Below are 15,366 nucleotides of genomic sequence, written 5' to 3' on the forward strand. Positions count from 1 at the left end.
CACATTAAGCACAAATGACCTAATTCCTTCATTAAATTTTGAAAACGATGACTAATCCTCTTAGTGGTCATGTCCACCATTTCCATCTCAACAGAAATGACATTCGAGAGAAATCAAGGGTTTGAAGGCTTTCCTGGAGAAAAAAATGTCTCCACTTCTACTCACTGCTGAGTTAGGGAAAGAAAAACAAGTACCTTAAAAAAGGCAGAGCCTTTTCTAAATAAAATATAAATAAACTCTACTCTCAATATACAAAACAAGCCAAGTTGATTCAGCAACAAATTAAAGAGAACAGGAGGCAGATATTGAGAATCATATACTCGAGATTATGATCCAGATTTTGTGTGAGTTTCTGATGTACACTGTTTCTTTATATGAATATATACAACATGGCTATCATTTACAAAGGATTATAAATCTTCCCCCAAACCTATTAGTTCCACCACTTTAGAGGTTTGGTTTGGCACAATCTATAGTTTGCAGCCCATGTGCACTTTTGGTAATTAAGAATAAGTAATAATGCTGGCAAACAACACACCAGCTGTGCAATGATTAATAAGAACTTTCTTGTACACACAACCAAGCACTGACATGTGTGGCTCAAGCAACTATATAAAGCTCATGACTTTATGAAATCAAATACAGAGATTTCCTTTCTGACTCCTACACATTCCAACAGAGACGTACGTAAGCACTTTTGTAAAATTCAAACTTGGAGCTATCCATGTAGTAATACTGCCTGAAACACTATGAATCATTGAAGCTTAAAAAGAAAAAAATATGGTCTTGTTTTTCTTGGGACAGTAGAAAGACCGCAAGGAATTTTCTAACTGTGTGGCTTAACTGCCTGAAATCCTTTTTGGACCAAGGCAGGCTGTAAATGAATAAAGCAAGCTGTGTGACCTTGGGTAAGTTAATTTCAACTCTCCAAGCTTCCGTTTCTTTCATTAGTCTGTAAACTGCAGAAAAAAAACACTACTATCTAAAAGAAAATGAAAAAACAAAACACACAACCAATACTATCTACCCTCTCAGGGTTGATGGGTTGATTTCACGGTTCGTCTGAACGAGAGCTGGCCAGTGGTTGGAACATCGGGTGCTCAAGAAGCCCTTAGTGTTGACCCTCTTCCCTAAGCAGACTAACTAAAGTGCTTAGGGAAAGGAAATCTGAATTTTATAATTATGTCCACTAGATCTCCTATAGGCCAACACACTGCTGTGATTGGAATATCTTTTGAAGAAACAACTGGGTTGATTCACAAAGGAATGCCTACTACATTTAGTCTTCAAAGTATAGCAATGGTCTTAACCTGGCTTTGGACAGAGAAAGCTACCGGCTTCCTATAGGTCCAAACTCAAACACACACTCTTCAGGCCAGGTTACTGGATTTCCACTGTGTCAGTTAGGTACACCGTTGTCTTCCTTACTAAACGCTGAACTTCCGGAAAGCAAGATCTGCTTTTTTTTTTCTTAAGCTTTTGTGCCTGTCCACAGAGTGCAAGGCATGAAAGAGCAGCTTAACAGATGTTTGCTGAATGAATTGATAACTGCATAGAAGAAATGATGCCAACACCAAAAATCAGATCATAGAACTTCATCATGAATAATATGAGATATATAGATATATATATAGATAGATAGATCTATATATATAAATACGTACACACACACACACACAAGTAAAAAGTAATTTAATAAACTCCTAGGGGCACATCACCTAACTACCTCAATCACTAACGGATGGCTAGCTTAATTCATCCAAGTCCCCAGATTATTTTGAACCAGATTCAAGACTTAGCACAGGTGTTTACGGAGCTTTAAGTAACTAGATTTTACTCTAGAATTCTAGATGCTTTTATCTCTATAGTAACTAGAAAGACACAATACTATGCAAAGATCAACAGAAGCCATCACTACCTGGTCAAGAGATGAGCTATGACACAAAAGGAAATCAAACTCTTCCCCTAAATCACTATGGATTAGAGGGTACTGGTGGCATGATTACATGCCAGAGAGAGAGAGAGAGAGAGAGAGAGAGAGAGAATAATTCTATAAATACCTGCATGAAAAGAAATAATGACTTGGGATAGCTCACAGGAGGAGGAAGACAGCATTAATACTGGATGACAAGCTCACCTAACAAATCCTGATTGAAGGATTTAACTTTTTTTAACCTTTTAATAAAAAAAAATTTTTTTTAAACTTCTTAGAGAAAAATCCAGAAGGGTAAATAGAGGAGGGAGCAGATCTGAGGAGGGTCAGTGTCAACCAGATACTACAAAGCCTAGGCCAAGCTGAGGAAGGGGGTTTTGACCAGACGCCAAGGACAGAGGGCAGGACAGACAGAGCAGCACCTTGATCCTTGAGAAAATGTGGGGCCTCCAATGACAGCGCTCAATAGAGCTGAAGGGTGAGAACAGAAATAAAGCTGACAAAACTGATTCCTGCCCTTTGGGGTCACTCTCAAGGAGAAATCAACCAACCGGAAAGTTAAACAAGGAGAGCTTTTAAGGGACTTTTCATCCTGTGCCAAATTAGTCCAGCAACATAAGGCTGCATGGCTTGAAATTTACTTGACCTGCACTGACCACATTCATGTCGATTCCCATGCTCCTCAATAAAGTTAATCCTGTACTTCCTAATAGGCCTGACAACACACACTTCCCCAACAGAATGGAGAAGACACTTCCCAAGCAAAAAAAGAGAAAAGGCTATGACTCCCAAATACAGAGAACATCACCCCTGCCCTCACACTCTTCACACCAGCAGTTAGAAGAGGCCCAGTGAGGGGTGCCTGGGTGGCTCAGTTGGTTGAGCGTCTGATTTCTGCTCAGGTCATGATCTTGCAGTTCGTGAGTTCGAGTCCTGCGTTGGGCTCTGTGCTGACAGCTCAAAGCCTGGAGCCTGCTGTAGATCCTGTGTGTGTGTGTGTGTGTCTCTCTCTGCCCCTCCCCTGCTCATGCATGGTCACTTGCTTGCTTTCTCTCTCTCAAAAATAAACACTTAAAACATTTTTAAAAAAAGAAGAGGCCCAGTGTATAGGAGAGAGTAAACACAGCAGGCCTAAGATGGCCATCCTTAGAAAGGCCTGCTTGCAAAGTCAGCCCTTGGTTGGCATCTGGGAACTAGGCTGGTAAACAGTTGTTTAAATGGATATAAAACAGTCCCTTACAAGTTAGCATGGCCTACCATGCCTAAGCTGTTTGTACATAAATGTGCATATGCGGGGGTTATATGGAACACCTGCTTTCCTTCTGGGAAATCCTGGTATACAGTAGGCAAAGCATGCCTATGTGACTACCTCCCAATAGGCACTGGTCTCTAATGGGCTTTCCAGAACAGAAGTATCACACGTGTTGCTGCATTTTCAGTGCTCGGGGAAGAGTCTGCTCTGTGTGACCCCTCCTGAGAGGAGAGAAGCAAAACTACATGTGGATTTCTCCAGAGTCCACCTGGTTTGTCAAATTCTTCTCTGTGTGTCCTTACTACATCGCTATGAAGAAACTAGCTGTGAGTACAAGTATATGCTAAGTCCCATGCCCCCTTCCAACACATCCCCAAACATGGGGGTGGTCTTGAGGACTCTAAGCACACCCAGGAAGGGCAGGCACTACATTTACTAGGAAGACTTCTATTTGGAGGGCACTATGTAGTAGCCTGCTTCATCAAATAGACATTTTATCCACTCTGACTTTAAGTTCGAGAATTTGTGGAAGCCTAGCAGAAATAGAACTGTTATGCCCCAGTGTGCATGAGCTAAAACTGTCAACCCTTAATTTAGCCATTTTTCCGGCTACCATTCATTATTCAAAATGTTTAGTTAGGTGGGACACTAGTGTTTGCCATGCTAAAGATGCAGGGACTAAAACACTAGTGCGTGGTCAATCACCGACCTAGTGCAGCAGTGGTGTCTCAGAATGGTTTTAATATCAGAGCAATTCAGAAGAATTTAAATGAGACAACAAGGTTGCGGTGTGAAAACCTGGCCGGGACAGAGGTGCCTTCATCAGACTTCCCCAAGTCAGTTGCCTTCTTCTTCCCACTCAGACAGAAATCTGAACATCACCACATCTCAAAATAATGGAAAATGGCTGTCGTCCAGTATTTTAGCACAATGCCTTTCAGTGTGGGCTCCTTCTTTCCATAGCCAAACTAGGCCATTACTATTTTTTTTTATTTTTTTTTAATGTTTATTTATTTTGGGAAGAGAGAGAGAGAGCGAGCGAGCAAGCAACAGAGTGTGAACAGGGGAGGGGCAGAGAGAAAGAGAGACACAGAACTTGAAGTGGGCTCCAGGCTCCGTGCTATCAGCACAAAGTCCTATGCGGGACTCAACCTCACAAACCACGAGATCATGACCTGAGCCAGAGGTGGATGCTTAACCAATGGAGCCACCCAGGCGCCACCCATAAGTATCTCAATAAAGGGTTTCTTTGGTGGCTGGCCCCACAGAAGGCGCACAAACAATAAAGTATCACTGATGAACTAAAGCAAGAATCTGAGATGAGTAACATCCTCACCTGTTTCCTCCCAGTTCCTGAGCAGAAACACAGAAAATAAGTCAACAGCAAAAGACAAGAAAGGCTAAGCCAGAAGACAGGTTCTAGACCCTAACTTCTCATGGATATACGGCAGCTCTTGGTTTCCCCATGGTTCTAGGTTCTTGACTTGGGAGTCCCTGAAATTCCTAAAATTGTACCCACGTTTCTTTTGTGTATATATAATATACTTATTTGCTGGGAACAGGACCCAAAGCTTTCATTAAACTTTCAATTGAGTCCTAATGTATTAAAGCTTCAAAACTATTGCTCTAGATAGAGGAAAAGTATGTCAGATGAAGGAGTAGACTTTAAAATGACTGACTGAATGGCAGACCAGAGGCCCAAACAGCCAGGAGACATGTAAGAATGCAACGGGGGATGAAATGGGTCTATCAGGTTGGAGAACAACAGCTAGGAAAACAATTATCTAGATAAAAGACACTTCTGGTTTAAATACTGGTCTGAGAAAAGTGAAGAAAGTTAAAGAAGCTCTAGTTAAAACCACGGGAATAGAGCAACAGGTTCAGATTTGGGTGACCTCGAAATACCCGTTTCCATCTGAAATTCTACTGACCAGATGCACCTGATCCATTTCCATAAGGACTGGGCCTAAGTAACAGCCAGCCTCAAGAACATGCTGGAGCTATGTGACGGCACCAAAATATAAACTGAGTTAAATCAAAGTCGATGAATAAATTGTAGGTATGCTGCACTGTGAATTTTCTCACACTGTCCAAAGATGACTTGCTTATAACCAAAACTGACCAAACTGACATAAGTAAAAAGGGATTTATTAAAAGGAATAAGCAGGAAGGACAAAGAGCTGAAACAAAAGTGCTCTGAATTAGTAACCTGAGGCCATCAAGAGCCAACCAACAATTCTCCATTTCTCACCTCTGCACCCTTCCTAATTTTGTTTTTAATCTTTATTTTTGAGAGAAAGAGTGCAAGTGGTAGGGGAAGAGAAAGGGAGAGAGAGAGACACAGAGAATCCAAAATAGGCTCCAGGCTCTGAGCTGTCAGCACAGAACCTGATGCAGGGCTTGAACTCATGAACCATGAGATCATGACCTGAGTTGAAGTGGGACACTTAATCAACTGATCCAAGCACCCTCTTCCAATGAGACTCCCCATCCTTTCCAGCGCTCTGCCTTCTCCACCGGGCATCTGACCCACTACTGGGGTTCCTTCAGTCTGAACCCCAGGGGCAATCTCACAGTAACAGGCTGGGTTTCTCCCCATCCCAATTCCACATCTCCAGAGGAGAGACCGTGACTCAGCCCAGACTCCAGAGGAACTACTCTTGTGTGTATAGCCAGTTCTTGTCAGCAGATCGAGATTAGAGTGGCACTGAGTCTTACGAGAGGGATGAATTCCACAGTGAGCAGTTCTCAGAGATGCTGGGCTATCTTCCAGGACATATATGTACTAAATCACTGTGGGGCAGTACAGACGAGAAGGACCCAAGAGAGGTAAAAGGGGAAGAGACGGAGGTCAGAGTCTAGAAAAATACCCTTTTCCCAGCCCATCTTGTCTACCAAGTAGCAGGACATCTTTCCAGGAAAAGAAAGGGAAAAAAATTTTCCTCTGAAGGTATCCTAGTCTGATGCAAGTGGCCATATTATCACTGCATAGACTTCAACAGTATGCATACTTTATTAATATAAACATCTATTGTTTTTAATTCTAAAGTTTTTTGCTAAAAGCATGTAGCCTATTCTCAATACTCTGGATTAAAGTTTAGAAAAATCAGTTCTTTACATATTATTGAAGCAATACTTCATGTTTATATTTTCCCACTTACACTATTTGGTGTAATTTTGGATTTCTGAAAATTTGGGACACTAAAACATTCTGCTTTTAGTGATTTAGTTCAATCTTCATATCCTCTAGATCTGCTGTTGCTGAGGATCAGAATGTAGTTGTCTGGCCTATTAGGCAGTGACCACACAAAAACCTTCCACTTAAAGCTGTTTAGAATTGACAAAGCAGCAGTATAGTCTAGGCCTCCTTAACAGTCCCACCTCCAGAGGCAGACAGTCCTGGGTTTAAATCCCAGCACTGCCATTTACCAGCTGTGCGACCTTAAGCAAATTCTTACCCTAAGCTCCAGTTTCCTCATTTGTAAAATGAGGATGAAGATAATATCTACCTCACAGAGCTGTTGAGCAGGGCATTAAATCAGATCATGATATAAAATACTTCGCAGTATGAGAACTTAGTGAATATTAGCCTTTCTATTATCATATATTAATAATCCTGATGGTGATAAACACAAGGAGAGAGATGATAACAGAGCTTCACTAGAGTTTCTGGCAAACTTGAGCTGAGCGGCCTGGCACAGCCTGATGACCCCAAAGAGACGACATGTCAGAAGCAGGCTGCCTGTCACGTGTGATGTGGCAAATGGAGAGTGACCTGAAGAAGGGGGGAGATGGCCAGTTGAGAGCAGTCGGCATTCCTGTCCATGCCCGCCAGGTACAATGATCATATAAACCCCTTGGATCTCTCAAAATTCAAATAAATCAGCACTAAAAAGAAATAAGCTATCAAACCATGAAAAGACATAGAAGAACCCTAAATGCATATAACCAAGTGAAAGAAACCAGTCTGAAAGGCTACATACAATTCCAACTACATGACATTCTGGAAAAAGCAAAACTATGGAGATAGTTAAAAAAAAAAAAAAATCAGTGAGTGCCGGACCTGGGAAGTGAGGGGCAGTTGAGGAAAGAGACGAACAGGTAGAACGTGGGATTTTTAGGACTATGAAAATATGCTGATAATATTAAAATGACGAGTATGTGTCATAATACATTTGGCCAAACCCATAGAATGTATAGCACAAGAGTGAACCCCAAAGAAGCTCTGGACTTCGGACAATAATGACGTGTCAGTGAAGACTCCTCGACTGTATCAATGTACCACTGAGGTGGAGGGATGCAGATACCAGGGAGACTCTGTATGGGGAGGTGGAGGGGGAGACAAGGGGCATATGGGAAATCTCCATACTTCCCTCTCTGTAAACTAAAAAACTGCTCTTAAACAAAGTGAAGTCTTTTAAAAAATACAAATGTGTCATTAGAGTTTAATATAAAATGTGTGTATTTATTTGTGTAATGTGTATTTATACATACATTAGCAGACAGTGACAGTGTAGGGTTAAGGGATAGGCCTTGGAGACAAACTGGGTTGAAATTCCAGCTTGGCCACTCTCTCTGGGACTATGACCTTGAGCAAATTACCGAGCCTCCATGGGCCTCATCTTCCTTATTTGTAGAACAGCAGGGAGAGGAGGAGCTCACGTGGGTCAGCTCACCTCATCTTTGTGACCACTCTAGTGAACGGGTACTTCAGCGGTTTCTATTTCATACAGGAGGAAACTGACAATGAGAGTCAAGAGGGTGCCCAGGTCACAGAGAAGTCACATAACTTAGTGGAGCTGAGATGCCAACACAAGGAATTTCATTTTAGAGCTCACTATGTATGCTACATTATGTGATACTCTCCAGAGTATTTCAGTAAAATGTCAGAGAAGGAGCTAAGCCTAGTGCCTAGTGCACAGTCATCCCTTTGTCAATATTGACTATTATTGCTGATCTCAATTTTATATCGAGAGATGTGGCAGAGATAGCTCTGAAAGCTTTTGGGAGGGGGGGGAAGTTATTTTATAAAAGAAAATAAAAGTGGGCATGTCCCTGCAAATAGTCCAGCCCATAAACACCCCACACTATCCTGTCCCCTAAGAAAAGGCATCTGATGGCACCTTCTCCATCACGCACCTACCCATTCCCCGCTACCCCCCCACCCCCTCACTCCTCACTCACCCCATCCCCTTATTCTCTCTTCCAAGAACTCTTGGTGTTGCTCCTAAAGGAGAGATGAACAAAAGGATCATATTCCCCATCGTTCTTAATTCTACAAATACTGATAGAATGCCAAGTTCCATGCCCCAAGCTATACTCTGAGGACCTGTCTTTGTAGCTCTGCGTCTCCAGAGACTTTGGCAGAGAATCTCTGAGTGGGCCAGACCTCCTAGGCCTGCTCGCTTTCTCCAACTCCCCAGTCTCCATCTCCAACATGAACACATTCTCATCATCAAAAATATTATGAAGTTCTTCCTTCTACTGAATCAAAAACTCACCTCCTAGCAAGTTCTGCTCGCTTATACTAAGCTTTCTTAGATAACAAAAAATAAATCTACTTCCCCTTCCATACTGCAGCTCTTCAATTTTCTTGAGATAGCCCCAGTGTTTTGTCTACACCAGACACTAAATGCTGCAGAACTTAAGAACTGTATCTCCCAAATTTTCTCTTATCAAACCACGCTAGTACCATGGGAAAATACTACCTACCCCAGAGCCACGCTACAGTGCAGAGAAGGGACTTCCTGTACCATAGCAAAATGAAGAGAGAATTGAGAAGATAATGTCATTATTATTTTATGACTCTCCTTCAAGAAAGGAGGAAGGCAGAAAGAACGTTTTTTGTGGCTCTAAAACTTCTTTTTAAATACTCCAGAGAGAGGGGAGGATGGGTGATGGTCATTGAGGAGGGCACCTGCTGGGATGAGCACTGGGTGTTATATGGAAACCAATTTGACAATAAATTTCATATTAATATGAAAAATAAAAATAAAAAATAAACACTCCAGAGAAATGTAAGGCCCTGCTGAGAAAAAAAAAAAAAAATCTAACAGTAAAGGAAGTCTCCACGGCTATGCCAAAGATGCCAACATTCAAGAAAACTGGAATAAGGGAAAAAGCCATCCCCACCCCCTACAATTTGTCAGATCCTCTTGCCATGGGGTTTTAACTTCTGTACTGAACCATCACTACTCAGGCAGCCATAAAGCTTTTAGAAATTTTGGAGTTTTATCATTGTTGCTGTTGTTTAAGATATTTATTTTTCTCTCATATGAAAACTGGTGCTGCCTAGCAACCCTGGGCCAGCAAAGCTTTATCAAGAAGCATTTTAAGCTGAATTTTTTAAAAAGAGATTTCTTTTTCCCCCTGAATGACAGGCATGTTTTAAGACTAAAAGGTTCTTTGCACCTCAAAGAAAATGGTTGGCATACCACTCACTCGGGCCCCCTTCATATTCAAGGATGACAGAGACCAACCTGCAGAAAGGCCAGGATGTGCCTTGTCTTTGCGGCAACAGGAGTGGAGGAGTGGGCTGCCCCAAACCCAAACCAGTCCACGCGTGGCTGCTTCTGAACTGCAAGTTGGGACTGAACAGGGCATCCCTTCCACCATGGAACCTGGGGGCAGAGACATATTCTTCTAGCTTTTGGCAAGGACAAGGGTGTAGGTCCAAAAGTTTGTCCCAAGGTTAACAAGAGTAATGCAATGTGCCATTTGATACTCTTTATGTGTGCGTGTAATTTAATATTCTGAGTGTGCTGCACACCTGAGAGAAAACGTACATGCCCGTCTCACCTTGTCTCTTCTGTGACTAGAGCGACACTGGCTATCCAAGGATTTTGCAACAGATATTACAGGGAAGGTTACTGAAACCTCAGAGCAAGAACAAAACATCAGCCTTTTCCACAAACCATGATCATCACAAAAGGCCTCCATTTTCTCAGGAAAAAGGAGACGCAGACTGCCTGAGTATCTATTTCAAAGACTAAACTGCTTATTTTGACTAACTTTTAAGAATCCTCACCAAGGAAAAGTTTTATGCCAATAAAATGTGATTATCTCTCAGTACCTTGTGGTGCACAGAAACTGTAGTATATAAAGGCTAACGCTAGACAAAATCTTCATGACCCACTGGCCATCACAGAATCAGTGAAAATCAGAGCAAACTGAAGCATCCCACAGAGCTAAAAGCAAGGAGGGCACCACATTTGGCATATCACCTTGAAAATCCAATTATAATCCTTAATAAGATAAATATACAGGCATATCTCAAAGATATTATGGGTTTGGTTCCAAACCACTGCAATGAAGTGCATATTGCAATAAAGCGAGTCCAATGAATTTTCTGGTTTCCCAATGCACGTAAGAGCTGTATTTACACTGTACTGTAGTCTACTAAGTCTGCAGTAGCATTATGTTTAAAAAGACAATGAACTTACATTAAAAAATACTGCTAAGGGGCGCCTGGGTGGCGCAGTCGGTTAGGCGTCCGACTTCAGCCAGGTCACGATCTCGCGGTCCGTGAGTTCGAGCCCCGCGTCAGGCTCTGGGCTGATGGCTCAGAGCCTGGAGCCTGTTTCTGATTCTGTGTCTCCCTCTCTCTCTGCCCCTCCCCCGTTCATGCTGTGTCTCTCTCTGTCCCAAAAATAAATAAACATTGAAAAAAAAATTAAAAAATACTGCTAAAAAATGCTAACTATTATCTGAGCTTCCAGCAAACTGTCATCACTGATCACAGATCACCAGAACAAATATAATGATGAAAAAGCTTGAGAGATGGGGAGAATTACTAGAATGTGAAATGTGACAGAGACACAAAGTAAAATGACACCAATGAACATGTCAACGCAAGGCTGCCACAAACCTTTGATTTGTAAAGAACACAGTATCTGTGAAGTGCAATAAAGCGAAGGGCAATAAAACAAGGCCTGCCTATAATCTGGATTAAAGTTCTATATACTATCGGGGCACTGGGGGGCTCAGTCGGTTAAGCGTCTGACTCTTGGTTTCAGCTCAGGTCATGATCTCAGGTCTTCGTGGGCTCAAGCCCCACATCGGGCTCTGTGCTGACAGCGTGGAGCCTGCTTAGGATTCTCTCTCCCTCTCTCTCTGCCCCTCCCCAAGTCATGCTGTCTCTGTCTCTCTCAAAATAAATAAATAAACTTTAAAAAAAATTCTATATATTATGTCAAGTGATTTGGTTGAAAGTAACATATTTCTTACTTTACATGAATTGCCAATTTAAGTATTAACATGAAATAAGATAATAAAACCGCACCAATATTAATGTTTTCTTTGATGATTCCCAAAGGTTCTTCATAATCTTCCAGGGCCCTCAGGGACTTGGGGAGAGACAAGGAGGATGTCGCATTATCAACACAAATTTCTTTTATGACACTAAAAATGTATAAAAGAGCAGAATGAGCTCTATTTCAACAAACTGTTAACTCCCAGGAGGGTTCTTTACCCACCTGTCTAACTAAGCTCCTCTAAAGAGCTCCCCATCCCAGAAATTAGCTAACAGGAAGTTAGAATTAAAAGTGATTAGCAAGCTGTATACAATTCAAGTGCCAGCAGTCCTCCCCTACTCTTTCCCATCCCTGTCCTGTCTGCTTGGACTTTTCCTCCTGTCTGTTCTTGTCCTACAGGAAAAAACACATGCAGATCTCTACTTGCTATCACCCATTCCTGAACACACACCCATTTAAACCCTTACAAGTCAACTTCGGCTCTTGCTCCCAACAGACATTTTACTCTTGGAGTCAATAGTCGTACTCTCCCACAGGGACAACATCCGGCATCACTGACAATGCCCCTTGACAACCCTAACACTGAACTTGCTTGGGTTTCTTCTGGTTCCTGTTTTATCACTAATAGAAAAATCTCGGTGTTTTGCTCAAAGATATTGTTCTTAATCTTCTCCTAGTGATGAGAAGCAAAGGTTTGGGGTCAAACCATCCTTAACTCAACCCAAGCATTGCCACTCACCAGCTGTGTGCCCACAAGCAAGCTAATCTCTCACCCTTCAGTTTTCTTACATGGTATAAAGGGACGTATGTGTAATAAGAATTGTGTATACATACAGGCACACTATTAGGTATATATGCAATACTTTAAATATTTTTTTACTTTATATATCCATTTTAAGTGTGTACATACACACACATACACACATGTAAACACTAGGGTTACAGGAGGTAAGTACCCCAGGTAGTAGACCAAAAGCATATAACACAAAGGGCGCCATGCCAATCTCTTGCCTCTTATACTTCCTTCCACTAAATTCTCTCACAAGTTTGAGCCCCACATCTCCAACTGTTTGTTACACATCCAGATGAATAAAATTCAGCACACCGTAAACTGAACTCTTGCCCCAAACCCAATTTTTTTTTCTTCTTTTTATTAATGACATTAATATTCTTCCAGCATTGGGTCCTCAGGTGTGACTTACTGACCATGATTTATGACACATTCCTCTGAGATGGCCCACAGATCCAGACCCTGGATTGTGTCTACTGTGCCTCACAAGATGATGCCCGCCACCCTTGAACTTCCACTGTCACAACCATGTCCTCAACTACAAGCCGCGTGACCCCTCACCTGGTCTGTTATTACTCTACTTTCTACTCGCTAACCCTGCTGCCAGATTAAGCAGATTAACCCTGTTTCCTGAGGCAGTTTACTTGAAAGCCAGGAGAGGCCCTGGTACCCATAAAGTGAAATCCAGAAGTCCTATGGTGGCATTCCCAGCCTCCCTACACCTGGTCCAAACCTCTTTCCAATCTCATTTCATACCACTCACCTATGTTCCAACAGGAGCCGCATTCCCATAACACACACCTACTCTCTGTGCTTCTCTGATTACATGATTTCCCCATACCTGAAATGTCCTCTTAAAACATACTCCACCTGTTCAAACTCTCTTCTAAAACCTATTCAAACCACCCAGCCAGGAAACGTTCCAGATTCCTCACAGTTACACATAAATCCGCCTCTGAAGTCTCAGCAACTTTCTCCGCATCTCTGTGAGAGCGCTTATTCTCCACCGCATCCCGCCATTACTGTTGGACAGACCTTTCCTTTTCCCTGCCGGACTCACTGCCCTCACTTCCCCCACATCTCACATCCAACTCTGAGAAGGCACCCACCACGAACATGCCCATTAATCCATAACAAGTATACTTTGTCAAGAATGAAACTTAGGCAAACCCCATAAATTCTAAGGCAAAATCCCAACTTGAAAATCGGTGGGAATTTCACAGTACCCTTTTCCACCTGGGAAATGCAATTTTCTGGTTTGCACGGGAAGAAAGACCTTGATGATATTTTTGGCCCGTGAGTGCTTCTTTTAAAACAATATCTTAATGTACTGTGTGGGAAGGAAGCCAAAACATGTCGATTTAAGTTTCCTATAGAGTACATATGGGTTTTATGAAAACAGCAAAGAGGCTAGGATAAAATGTGATCTCCAAGGCAGATTAACTCAGGCCTTTTTCTAACTCCAAAATTAATCTAGTGTTTTCTTGCTTTAATTATATGCTGAAAGTTTCCTCTTCTGCTTTGGTGACTTTCCTGGTCAGAGGCAGCATTTTTCACATTCCTAGGATGGAAACATAAGTGAGGAAAAGAAAATGCCTTCCTTCTATTGTCACTTTCCCCTCTGTCTGTTCTCCTTCATAGACACTACTTAAGTCTCTTCATTCTCTCTCATTGCCCCTCCTTTCTACCCCCCTGTCTATTATAATTCTTTCCTCCCCCAGAAGACTCTTCTTTTTAACCCTTCTACCCTCCCTCCCTCTCTTTTATTTTGTTCTCAAGCATTTACTAAGAGGAACCATATCCCTCCCTCACAATGTTGAAGTCAAAGACAAGATCTCTGGGTGGTAAACATGGGTCTGTGGCCAAGGAAGCCTCTGGCTCCCGTGGGTCCATGCGTCCATATGAAGTTTTCCTGCACAGCCACCCTCTTCAGTAGAGATATCCTTCCTCAGAGCTGGGCCTGGGCTTTGAGAGGAAGTCCAGCTGAGTGGGACAAAGAGCTGGCAGTGAAAGTGGACAAGGATGAAATCAGAGTGAAAAGAGGAGGAAACGGGGAAATTAAGTTCTCAGAAATAAAAACTAATCCAAGCTAACAGCTCCCCAACCCAAGCAACCCTGTACATCCAAACCTAACCCCATGCACACAGTGAAGAATCTGAAACTCAACAGCCCCCTACCCCCCCTCTTGATAGGAAACTCACTGCTTCAATTCACACTGGCTGTGCATTTGCAGCATTATCTATCGTAGCCACAGAAAGGCAGAGGGGAAACCTGCAAGCCTTCTACTTAGCTCTAGGAAGCTTCCTCTCTGAGAGTTGGTTCAGTTTCATCCGCTGTAACCATTATAATTGGCTCACCAGCGCCACTTAGAAATTCCTATAAGGTCTGTTAACAAGGTGGAAGCAGCACAATCTACTTCCCAGCAGAAAAATCATGAACTTACCTTCTCAGCTTCAAATAAAAGAAGAAAATAGGAAGCTGCAGCATTAAATGGAGATCCTTTTATATGAGAGCAAGACCCAGAGCCAGTATTTTCACAAATAAACTGCATGAAAGTTCCCTAATTGGGAGTTCACCTAATGATAGTTGTACCACTAAGCATTGTTTCAAAGCCTGTGGGTCTAATTATTTCTTTTTCTAAAAATGATTAGTAGCCATCTTTCCTTGAGGCTGTCTGGATAGCTTAGGGCACCACAAACAAACAAACAAAACAAAGCAAAACAAAAACCCAAACGTCTTACACCCATAAACAAGCTGCTTATGCTATACTGGGAAAGAAAATCTCTGACTAGGTTTCACCCTTAACTCTTCAGTGGGAACCAGTATTCACACAAGCTAGAACTGCTCTAGCAAACAGCAAATGCAGCAAGGCTCTCGCTGTGCTTTGCTCATAGAGCCTAACACCTCTGTCTCCTTCCCACTCCTCTGCCCCCTTCAAAATTTATTGAGCTCATTCATTCATCCAAAAAATATTAACTGAACATCCAACATGTACCAGGTATTATTCTAAGTGTAAAAAAAAGATCTCTGCCCTCAAGGACCTGGCAGAGAGAAACAGGTAACTATGGCAATAAACAAATTACATAACATGTTAGACATGGATAAGTGCTATAAGATACAGGTCCCCAGACAGCCTGTA

At 42.2% G+C, this 15,366-nt stretch overlaps 1 protein-coding gene across 3 annotated transcripts in view; it reads right to left on the reverse strand.

The window, feature by feature from the left end:
• ARHGAP10 (Rho GTPase activating protein 10) overlaps positions 1-15,366 on the reverse strand; it is a 339,539-nt gene that overhangs the window by 86,617 nt on the left and 237,556 nt on the right. The gene's annotated exons all lie outside the window — the stretch shown is intronic.

This window comes from Herpailurus yagouaroundi, unplaced genomic scaffold, assembly GCF_014898765.1.
Source record: "Herpailurus yagouaroundi ecotype Mexico unplaced genomic scaffold, PumYag 28, whole genome shotgun sequence".
Lineage (NCBI taxonomy): Eukaryota > Metazoa > Chordata > Mammalia > Carnivora > Felidae > Herpailurus > Herpailurus yagouaroundi.